General features: G+C 37.1%; 1 pseudogene; it reads left to right on the forward strand.

Annotated features, from left to right (window-relative positions):
• LOC101684569 overlaps positions 1-11,485 on the forward strand; it is a 116,396-nt pseudogene that overhangs the window by 42,427 nt on the left and 62,484 nt on the right.

Genomic DNA, 11,485 nt, shown 5'->3' on the forward strand with positions numbered 1-11,485 from the left:
AATGAAAATACAGTTCATCAAAATTTGTGGGTTGTTGGGACGCCTGGGTGGCTCAGTTGGTTGGACGACTGCCTTCGGCTCAGGTCATGATCCCGGAGTCCCGGGATCGAGTCCCGCATAGGGCTCCCAGCTCCACGGGGAGTCTGCTTCTCTCTCTGACCTTCTCCTTGCTCATGTTCTCTCTCACTGTCTCTCTCTCAAATAAATAAATAAAATCTTTAAAAAAAAAAAATTTGTGGGTTGCACCAAAAGCAGTGCTTACAGGGAAATTTATGGCACAGAATGCACATATTAGAAAAGAAGAAAGATCTAAAATCAACAATCTAAGCTTTCACCTTAAGAAACTGCAGAATGAAGAATGACTTAAGCCTAAAACAATCAGAAGAGAAACAAGGAAAATTAGAGCAGAAATCATTGAAATTGAAGAAAAAAAAAGAAGAAATCAATGAAACCAAAAGCTGGTTTTTTAAAGACTAATAAAACTAACAAATATAAAGCTTACATTAACAAAAAAAAAGGAGACAAGACACAAAATGCCAAAAACAGAAATAAAAGAGGGGTTATTAATACTAATACTAAAGCATTAAAAGGATAATAAAGGATTACTATGAATAATTCTATGCCAACAAGTTTGATAACTTAGATAAAGTAGGACAATCCTTGAAAGATACAAGCTAAAAAAATCCACACAAGGAGAAGCAGATTATTGGGATAGCCCAATGCTTACCGAATAAATTAATATCTTCCCAAAAAAGAAAGCAATATGCCCTGATGGCTTCACTGGCAAACTGCACCAAACATTTTTTTAAAAATTATACCAATTTTCCACAATCTTTAAAGAAAACAGAGGCAGAGAGGGAAAACGTCCTAACTCATTCTGTAAAGTTAACATTACCCTAATACCAAAACCAAATAAAGACATTACAAGAAAGGAAAACTAAATGTCAATATCTCTCATGAGCTAGATGTAAAAATTCTCAACAAAATATTAGCAAATATTCAACAACGTATAAAGATAATACACCACAACCAGGAGGAAGGATCTAGTCCAGGTATGCAAGGCTGGTTCAAGATTTGAAAATCAATCAATATAATCCTTCATGTCAACAGGCTGTAAAAGAAAACATACAGTCTTATCAATAGATGAGGGAAAAAGCATTTGATAAATCCCACACTTGTTCGTGATGAAAGCTCTTAGCAAACTATGAATAAAGGGGAATTGCCTCAACTTAATAAAGAACATCTCCAAAAAACCTACAGATGCATCACACTCAATGATGAGAAAGTAAATGCTTTCCCACTAAGATCACAAACAAGGAAGATATCCATTCTTACCACTCCATTCAACACTGTACTGAAAGTCCTAGCTAGTACAATAAGACAAGGGAAGGAAATAAAAGGTATACAGATAAAGGAAGAAATAAAACTATACATATTTGGAAGGAAGATATAAAACTCATTGTTTCCAAGTGACATGACTGCCAGGGAAGAAAACCCTTTAAAAAGTTTTTAAAAATTCCTATAACTAATAAATGATTATAGCAAAGTTGTTATACAAGAAATACAAAGTAAATTAAAAAAAAAAAACCTCAGCTGCTTTTCTATATAATAGCAATAAACAGCTGCAATCTGAAATTTTAAAACAAAAATAAAACATTTACAATAGCATCAAAAATATACACAACCTGACAATATATGTGAAAGTTTTATATGCAGATAACTACAAAACCCTGATAAAAGAAATCAAAGGATATCTAAATTAATCGACAGTCTGTGTTCATGGATTATGATGTCAATTCTTCCCAGCTTGATCAATAAAAAGATTCAACACAATCCAAATCAGAAACAGAGCAACCTATTTTGTAGATAGTGACAAAATGAATCTAAAGTTTAGGTAAAAAGTCAAAAGGCTTGGAAGACCCACCACAATACTGAAGAATAACAACAAAGTAAAGGATTCACTATAAAGCTACAGTAATTAAAACAGTGTGATTGATATTGGCAAAAGAACAGATACAAAGATCAACAGAACACAACAGAAAGCCCAGAATTTGACCCAAACAAATCTAGTTGACTGATCTTTGAGAAAGAAGTAAAAGTAATTCAATGAAGAAGGTATAATCTTTTCAACAAGTGGCACTGGGATAGTTGTATGTCCATATACTAAAGGAAAAAGTAATAATAATCTAGACACAGCCCTAACACCTTTCACAAAAATTAAATCAAAATGTATCCAACACCTAACTATAAAACTTCTAGAAGAAAACGTAAGAGGAAATCTAGGTGATCATAAGTCTGGTAATGAATTTTTACACAGAATATCAAAAGCACAGTCTGTGAATGAAAAGTTGGACTTTTTTAAAAATTTAAAAATTTCTGCTCTGTGAAAGATACCATTAAGGGAATCAATCCACAAGGCACAGACTGAGAGAAAACATTTACACATGTATCTGATAAAGGACTGGTATCCAAAATGTGGATAACATTAAAACTTAAAACTCAACAAGAAAAATAAATCCAATCTCACATGTGCAAAAGATCTGAACAGATATCTCACCAAAGAAGATATACAGATGGCAAATAAGTGTAGGACAAGATGCTCAACATCACATGTCATTGGGGAATTATGTATAAAAACAACAATGAGATATCACTAAACACCTATCAGAATGACTACCGTTAAAAAGCTAACAATACCAATGCCAGCAAGGACACAGAGCAACAGGAACTCTCATTCATTGTTGATGGGAATGCAAAATGATACAGTCTCTTTGGGAGATGTCTGGCAGTTTCCTACAAATAACAATACAGCAATCCTATTCCTAGATATTTTCCAAATTGACTTGAAAACTTAGGTCCACACCAAAACCTGTACCCAAATGTTTATAAAAGCTCTTTATTCATAATTCCCCAAAACTGGAAGTAACTAAATTGTCCTCAATGGGAGAATGAATAATTCATGGTTATACTATGGTTATAGAATGGAATATTACTCGGCAATAAAAAGAAACAAACACTAAACCACAAAAGGACCTGAATGACATTTGGATGCATATTGCTAAGTCTAAGAAGCCAGTCTGAAATGGTTACACACTGCAATGACTCCAACTGTAAGATATCCTGGAAAAGGCAAACCTATGGAGACAATAAAATGATCAATGGTTGCCAGCTCAGAGAAAGAACAGAGAGTTAAACAGGTGAAGCACAGGACATTTTTTAGGGCTGTGGATCTCTGTGATACTGTCATAGTGGATACATGCCATTACGCATTTGTCAAAATGTATAAACATTTACAGCACAAAGTATGAAACAATGTATGTAAAATTTTAAATATCACTTAGGAGGTCAGGTGATCACAAAGATGAAATATGGACTACAACAAAAGAATCTAACTGTATTATAAAGGCAGAAAACAATACCAATAAAGGCGGCAGAAGGGAAAGGTGCTGACCCAAGCAACTTTGGAAATAAATGGTGTTTTTATAAGACTACAGGCAAAAAGGAACTGTATATAAACACTGTACTCAAGTTGGTAAAGTCCCACAGGGATACAGGTTAATAATTCTGGTACTACTATACATGTATACTGAAACTGAATGATTTTTTTAAAGATTTTATTTACTTGAGAGAGAGAAAGAGAGAGATCACAGAGGCAAAAGGAGAAGCAACAGATTCTCCACTGAGCAGGGAGCCAGACAGGGGCTCAATTCCAGGACCCCAAGATCATGACCTGAGCTGAAGGCTCAACACTTAACTGACTGAGCCACCCAGGTGCCCCTGGAATTGAACAACTGAGTAAACAGATAGTGATCCGTGGGAATCAGGTTTCTCACTGTTGGAGTGGGAGTTTACAGATAAGCAAAAGAAGACTAGAATGACTTATATGGTAATGAGTTAGAGTTGAAGACATCATTATGAACTTATATTTGATTTAATATAGATGGTTACATTTAGAAATACTGATATGTTCATACATATATGAATTGGTATGTACACATATATTTCCCTGTTCTGCCAGCTCAAAAAGCCTCTCATCAACAATGGCAAAGTAGCAGTAAGAACACCTACCACTCAGATCTTGATTCCCAATATCATTCTCCAAAACAGAGGTCAATTCCATGAATGGGGCAAGAAATATACAGGATGATCCTAGAGCCTCTTGCAGTATCAAAAAGCAAGGAACTGCTCAGAAAAAAAAGAAACTTGAAATGATGCAGGTAGGGCGCCTGGGTGGCTCAGTGGGTTAAAGCCTCTGCCTTGGGCTCAGGTCATGATCCCAGAGTCCTGGGATCGAGCCCTGCATCGGGCTCTCTGCTCAGCAGGGAGACCATGCTTCCTCCTCTCTCTCTCTGCCTGTCTCTCTGCCTACTTGTGATCTCTCTCTCTGTGAAATAAATAAAATCTTTAAAAAAAAAAAAAATATATATATATATTAAAAAAAAAAAAAGAAATGATGCAGGTATATCAAAGAAACCAAGGAAGTAACAAAGAGCTCCCAATGACAAAAGCTAGAACAGTCTGAGCAACAAAATAAGTAAAACGGTACTGGATCATAAACCAAAGTATAGAATGAGTATATACTAATATAAACAAATAAACTGGAGATAATATATAAATCTCCTATGTGAAAGAATTATAAATAATTTATATATACTAACCCCTCAGGCAGGTAAAGCATAGTTTTCCCATTGCTCAAGTGTAGGTTTTATATAGTGAGTTTCTTCCAAAAGATACAGTATGGAGAGGAGTGAAGAGTAACTTTTCAGTGGAGAAACCAGACAAATATTACTTCATCCAGGTGATCAAGGTGATAAACATTGACAGTACTCTTGATATGATATGATGTGTCAGAAATGTCAAATTACTTCTGTAGTGTTCTTAGAAATCCACAGTCTGAATCAAATCATGAGAGAAACATCCGACAAATTCCTATTGAGGGGCACTCTCCAACATACCTGACCAGTACTCCTAAAAACTGTCAAGGTTATCCAAAATGAGAAAGGTCTGAGACCCTGCCAAACAAAAGGAGCCTAAGGAGACATGACAACTACATATATGGTAGCATCCTGGATGACAACCCAGAATAAAAATAAAAAATTTTTTAAAAGGACACTATGTTAAAAGTAAGAAAATGTGAATATAGACTTTAGTTAATAATAATGTGTCAACAGATTCAACTACTGCAACAAATGTACCATACTACATATAAGATGTGAATAGCAGGGGGAAATAAATGTGAGAGATAGGAGAACTCTCTCTACTATCTTCATAATTTTCCTGAAAATCTAAAACTGTTCTAAAAAATAGTCTCCTCTATTTTAAAAATTAATTAAACTTTACACTGTATAATTATATATATATGTAATTCTTATATTTTATTTACCAAAAAATTTTAAATCAAATAAATTTTATGACCTGGAATAACCTGGATCCAGCTTTTAAGAAATTAAAACGTATTCTTATATTTGTTTGTCACTAGGTAAGAATCAAGATACCTTTTTTTATTTATAAATTTATTAATTTTATATTACATAAATTCTGATACAATATACATTACATTTTTCATCCTACAATTTATCGGTTCTAAAAAGAAGTTATTAAGCTTTGTAGTAATGGCTAGAGGTAAAATTAGACAACAGACAAAACACATACTAAGGCAACAGGCTATAAGCAGTGTCCTAAAATATTCAGGCACATCAATGAGAAAGACAGCAAACTCAGCTGGCCTTATGCAATCTTTCTTCTTCTTGTTTTTGCTAAGTATTTAATGCTACATTTTCTCGGTTATTTTTTTCAGCATTTTCTCCAATACAGATCCATATTATTTTATGTCTTGTAACTGGTTTTACCCCAGGTTCTTCTCCCTTTAACTTTGACCTACTGGCCCCAAAGGATAGTTGCGTAAAACATAAGAATCTCATTTCCCGATGTTGGTAAGACCAATGCCACCATTTGCTTTTGATATACATCACTGGTTGGTCCCTGAGAAGGTTGACCTGCCTCTCCCTTCCTCCATCTCTTCCCCTCACACCCATCAATCAACAGCTGCCCCATGAAAACCAGCAGGAAGATCCTTTCTGGCTACTGCTCCTCTGAAGCAAAAGGTAGTGGAATGGCTGTAGCCTGAAAGAAGCCTGGCATTAAATGGCGAGGCTACCCTGCCTTCTTCCTGTGACAGAATCTATCTTTAGCCTGCTGGGACCTGAGTTTTGATTGAGCTCAGAAAGGTGTAAAAGCCAAGTAGTAGTGAGAATGGTTGAAAAACTTCTGTCATTTTGTTGAGGAGCTAAAATGTCAGTAGGCTCTTATTCCATATTTGTTAAATGGATAAATTTATGAATTTAGAAGGCATTGTAATATTTCACTGATGTGTAACTTGTATAAGTCCCTAGAATAATAGCATTTTCAAGCTTCAGAAAGAACCTGGAGAGCAATCTTGTTGTCTGACCCTTTTATTTTCTAAATGATCCAACTGGCTCAAAGAGGTCAATTAACTTGCTGAAGCTGGTTGAGCCTTAAACCACAACTCTTTATTATTACCAGTTTCCTACTTAAATATATTATGTAGGGACACATTTGTTTGTGTACAGCCTAGTTAATCCCTAGGTCCATCATGTCTCTCAAGGTATTGTATATAACTTCTGTGTGTGTGTGTCTCTCTCCCCCATTCCCCTTTTGGCATTTTATATGAAGATACCTGTCTCTGTGTATTTTTCCTCTTCTTCCCCACTTATCCTCAGGTAATGCAATGGGACTTCAAAATTAAAGAGTTAATCTTCCTGACAATTACACCCTACCACCAGGAAGAGGGCATCATAAAACTCCCTATGGCTTAACAAGGACACTATGTGTCTTTCAAATCAAATCAACAAGCTTATATGTGACTTTTTAAATCAGAAGTTCTTTTGGATCTGTGCTTAATTGGAAACATAACTAATTCGATTAGCAATTAACTTAATCAATACAAAGAAATCCAAACCTGATGTTAACCTGGCACAAATCTGAGTTTCAGATATGATGCTCCCATATATTAATGCATTCATTGTCTTTGCCTCAAACATGAATTATGTGGTTATTACTATGCAGTCCTCATGCAAGAATGTATTCTTGATCATGTCTCACACTTGAGAATGCATATGTGAACTGTTCTTTCATCTGCCTTCAAATACCTCATGGAAGCATCCCCTATATTTCGGAAATGTTCAGAGGAACTATGACAGGTTACCACACCAGTCCACCAGACCCAGTATATAAATACATACTCAGTCTAAGTTCTTAGTTCTAGTTCCTAAGAGTAGAAACAGTTACAAAGGGTTCCAAAATTCTGTCATGACCAAAATTCTCTCTTCACTAGCTTTGTCTAATAAAAAAAAAAAAAAAAATTCCTTGTTTTAGCCTTCAAAGGTTGCTCTTAAAATGCAAGGCAACACGTGTTGTTGTCAGTCAGAAACCTCTTGGCTGTAATTAGCTTATCAACACTGGGTGAGAGGACAGCTGAGTTTTGATAAGAATGAGGATTTCACAGTCTGGAATAGAAAGCAAAAGAGTAAGTCCTGGACAGCTACAGGACCAGCAGAAGGGTACTATGGAAACCCAATCAGCATTCCAAATAATTAGTTTACAGGCCTATAGATAAAACATGCAGCATGAAGACAATGGATTACTGTTAATCACTGATGCTCTGTTAATGTTAGCTACAGTGAATTGAGAGATATTTTTCCTGGCTTCAAAGAGTTTCTCATCACCGGAAGTATACACCCAGGGGTGGGATGGTCAATGGTGAGCGCCAGCAGAAGTAATGAGGAACAGAGTGGTCTAATGCAGGTAATTACCCATTTGTGGCCCATGAAATTAATGTAGGGATCATAATCAGTATTGTTTAATGGAATGGAATGGAAGTTTCAAGATGCATTACACACAGTAAGAACACTGTTTTGTGAAATGTTTGTTTCAATTGTCTGTATATACACATGTGCCTAAGTGTAACATGGGGATTGTGGTAAGAAAAGTAAAACACTGGTTTTGATGACTTTCAGATACCATAATTCTATTTATTCATCTTGCCTCTCACTCTGTTTTATACCACCTGGTCCATGATAGGTAGTTCGTAAGTTGTTATGCATAACATTTAGAAGAAATAACAGAATTGGAGGGGGAGAGAAACCATGAGAGACTGGACTCTGAGAAACAAACTGAGGGTTTTGGAGGGGAGGGGGGTGGGGGGATGGGTGAGCCTGGTGGTGGGTATTAAGGAGGACATGTGGGCGCCTGGGTGGCTCAGTGGGTTACGCCGCTGCCTTCGGCTCAGGTCATGATCTCAGGGTCCTGGGATCGAGTCCCGCATCGGGCTCTCTGCTCAGCAGGGAGCCTGCTTCCTCCTCTCTCTCTCTGCCTGCCTCTCTGCCTGCTTGTGGTCTCTCTCTGTCAAATAAATAAATAAAATCTTTAAAAAAAAAAAATAAATAAGGAGGACATGTATTGCATGGAGCACTGGGTGTGGTCATAAACAACAAATTATGCATCACTGAAAAAAATTAAATTAACTTTTTAAAAAAGAAAAGAATCTTGGAATCTCAACAACTCTACATGATAGTTATTCAATTTTACAGAAGATGAGATTAAATTACCTGTTTATGTTAAATGACCTGTCCAAGGCCACACTACTAAGCTGTGAGTTCAATATGTAGACCCAGTCAGAACAGGGTTCTACAAGCCCAGATGTGGAGAGCACTCCACGGTACCCTTTAGAAGCTTGACAATAAAAGAGCAAAAATTGAAAGTAGAAATCCATCAAAACTTTTTAGTGAATTAAAAGTCAATTCATGAGGCTATGATAGAAATGGCAATGCTTTCAACTTGCCAATTCCCATTCTTAAAATAAACAATACTCTAAATCATACAATCTGAAGAGGCAGAGCCCGAATGTTGATCCATTGGCTACATCACAATCACTGGAGGAGCTTTATAAAAATACAAATTCCCAAATTTTATTCCTAGACAATGTGATTGCAGAGGTATACTGACAAAAACCCCAAAGCTTATGCACAGACAGGTTTGGGAACCATGAACCTAGTTCTATCCCTAGACTAAAGATCTCACAGTGTTTAACTAGAAGAAATGTTGGACACCATCTAGTCCTTGGGTGGCAATAGGTTTCATCTTGAGTATCAACTGCAAATGATAAATAATGCTCTCTGGAGAATCAGTAGATATAGATTCGAAAGAGCATACAGGCTTGATCAGGTAAAACCCCAAGATTAATTAACGATGTCTGTTATGGATGAGGAGGTAGGGAAGAACACTGCTAAGATCCTAACCCTTCATTTTCCAGTCCTATAGTGACATGGGATTGAAATCCAGGCTTCCTCACTCCTAATCTGGTGCTTTATTTTTATTTATTTTTTTAAGATTTTACTTATTTATTTAGAGAGAGAGAGCACGTGAGAACAGTGGTGGTGGGGAGGGTAGAGGGAGAGGGAGAAATAATCTCAAGCCAACTTTGCACTGAGTGTGGAGCCCCACTCAGTGCTCGATCCCACGACCCTGAGATCATGACCTGAACTGAAATCAGGAATTGGAATGCTCAACCAACTGAGCCATTTAGGCGCCCTGGTGCTTTATTTAAAAAAAAAAAATTCCATTCTCCTAGTCTGGTGCTTTATTTAAAACAATTTCCATTATCCATTATAAGACATATCAGCAATGCTGGTTTCCAGAGGGCTTCCAAGCTGGAATATGGCAGAAAAGGTCAACATTTACTTTACTTGAAAGATTAAGGCAAATATGCCCTAATTGTTCCCACTCATTAATGTCTCAGCTACTTTAAAGGCAGGTAGTCTATTTTATTCCATTATTAGTTATAATTTTAAATACTGAGATCTCTGGAGAATTAATAAAAAAATATAATGTTTAAAAAAAAAGCCCTTGGGGCGCCTGGGTGGCTCAGTGGTTAAAGCCTCTGCCTTTGGCTCGGGTCATGATCCCAGGGTCCTGAGATCTCTGCTCAGCAGGGAGCCTGCCTCCTCCTCCTCCTCTCTCTCTCTGACTGCCTCTCTGCCTACTTGTGGTCTGTCAAATAAATAAAAATCTTTAAAAAAAAAAAAAAAAAAAGCCCAGCAACATTTCTGACTTGGGTTTAAATTCATACTAAAGAATACATGACTAATATAGTAACTTTTCTTGAAAGTAGGTTTTAATAAAAGTATAGAGCATAAAAAAAAAAAAAAAAAAACTGGTTGCCTGAAGCCAAGAGAAGGCAGCCCTGAGAAAGGGCAAATGTGTAAGAGAAGATGCCTGGGGGTACCAAAAGACCTAGTTCACAGCTGTGCCTAGAACAGCCTGGTCAGAAAATGTGCACCCCTTTAGCTGGGACCTTAGACAAGCTACCTGGCATCAATTTTCTCATCAGCAAAATACAGGTAGTAACTCCTACTCAAGGTTGTTTTGAGAATAAAACAAGAAAAACCTATGTTCCAGAAAGGGCTCAAGACATTTCCTGGCGTATATAATTCCCCAGTAAGTGGTTTCTTTTTTTTTTTTTTTAAGATTTTATGTATTTATTTGACAGACAGATCACAAGTAGGCAGAGAGGCAGGAAGGGGGAAGCAGGCTCCCACTGAGCAGAGAGCCCGATGGGGGCTCCCTCCCAGGACCCTGAGATCATGACCTTAGCTGAAGGCAGAGGCTTAACCACTGAGCCACCCAGGCGCCCCCCCAGTAAGTGTTTATTAATCTACACCTTGAACTTGGACAAAGAACTTCATATGTACTGAGAAACCTTTACATGAAAATCAAAACTGAGGTCTACTCAACACAGGGCACTATCTGAACTGAGACCCCATGGGTCCTCTAAGATTGAAAGCCAAAGTCAGGGGTCACTACAGGAGGTACAGCTCACTGTGTTACCTGATGAATGGACCTGTGACATCCTTTCCATCTCTGTCCATCTACTACTGCCCATCAGTTGTTTCCAGACAGAGGAAGTTCAAACCACCTGAGGGTCTCAGGAAGGTGGCCTGCCAACCCAGCTTCTCTAAGTAGTGTTTAGACGGCACCTCAGGAAAACAAGTATTTCTGGTACTGGAAGCTCCATTTGTAGATTAAACATAAGGCTTTCTAGGGAACTAAACATTTTGACTTCTTTCCTTCTCCAGCATGTCTGCCCAATATTTCCGATAGGTACTTTTGAACAACACCTATTCTGAGGTGATATGGGTAAATTGCAAAACATTAATTTACTATTAACATAATTACAGGGTTTTTTTCTGCTCTGTAGAATTTGTTTAGTGCTTGGGGCCAAATCCCTTTCACTCTCACAATACGTCCTTTGTTTTAAAAAGGAGACACTACTCTACAGTTTCCAGGGGGCTTGGGGGGAAAGTGCCCTTTGAAATTTCCTGTTATCACTGTTATAGGTGCCTCTAATCAGAGGCCACAAAACAGACACAAGGTTTCTTTAAAATGCCTACAGTTTGCTAAGAATTAA

This window comes from Mustela putorius, unplaced genomic scaffold (assembly GCF_011764305.1).
Source record: "Mustela putorius furo isolate JIRA1106 unplaced genomic scaffold, ASM1176430v1.1 tig00000224_pilon_pilon_pilon, whole genome shotgun sequence".
Lineage (NCBI taxonomy): Eukaryota > Metazoa > Chordata > Mammalia > Carnivora > Mustelidae > Mustela > Mustela putorius.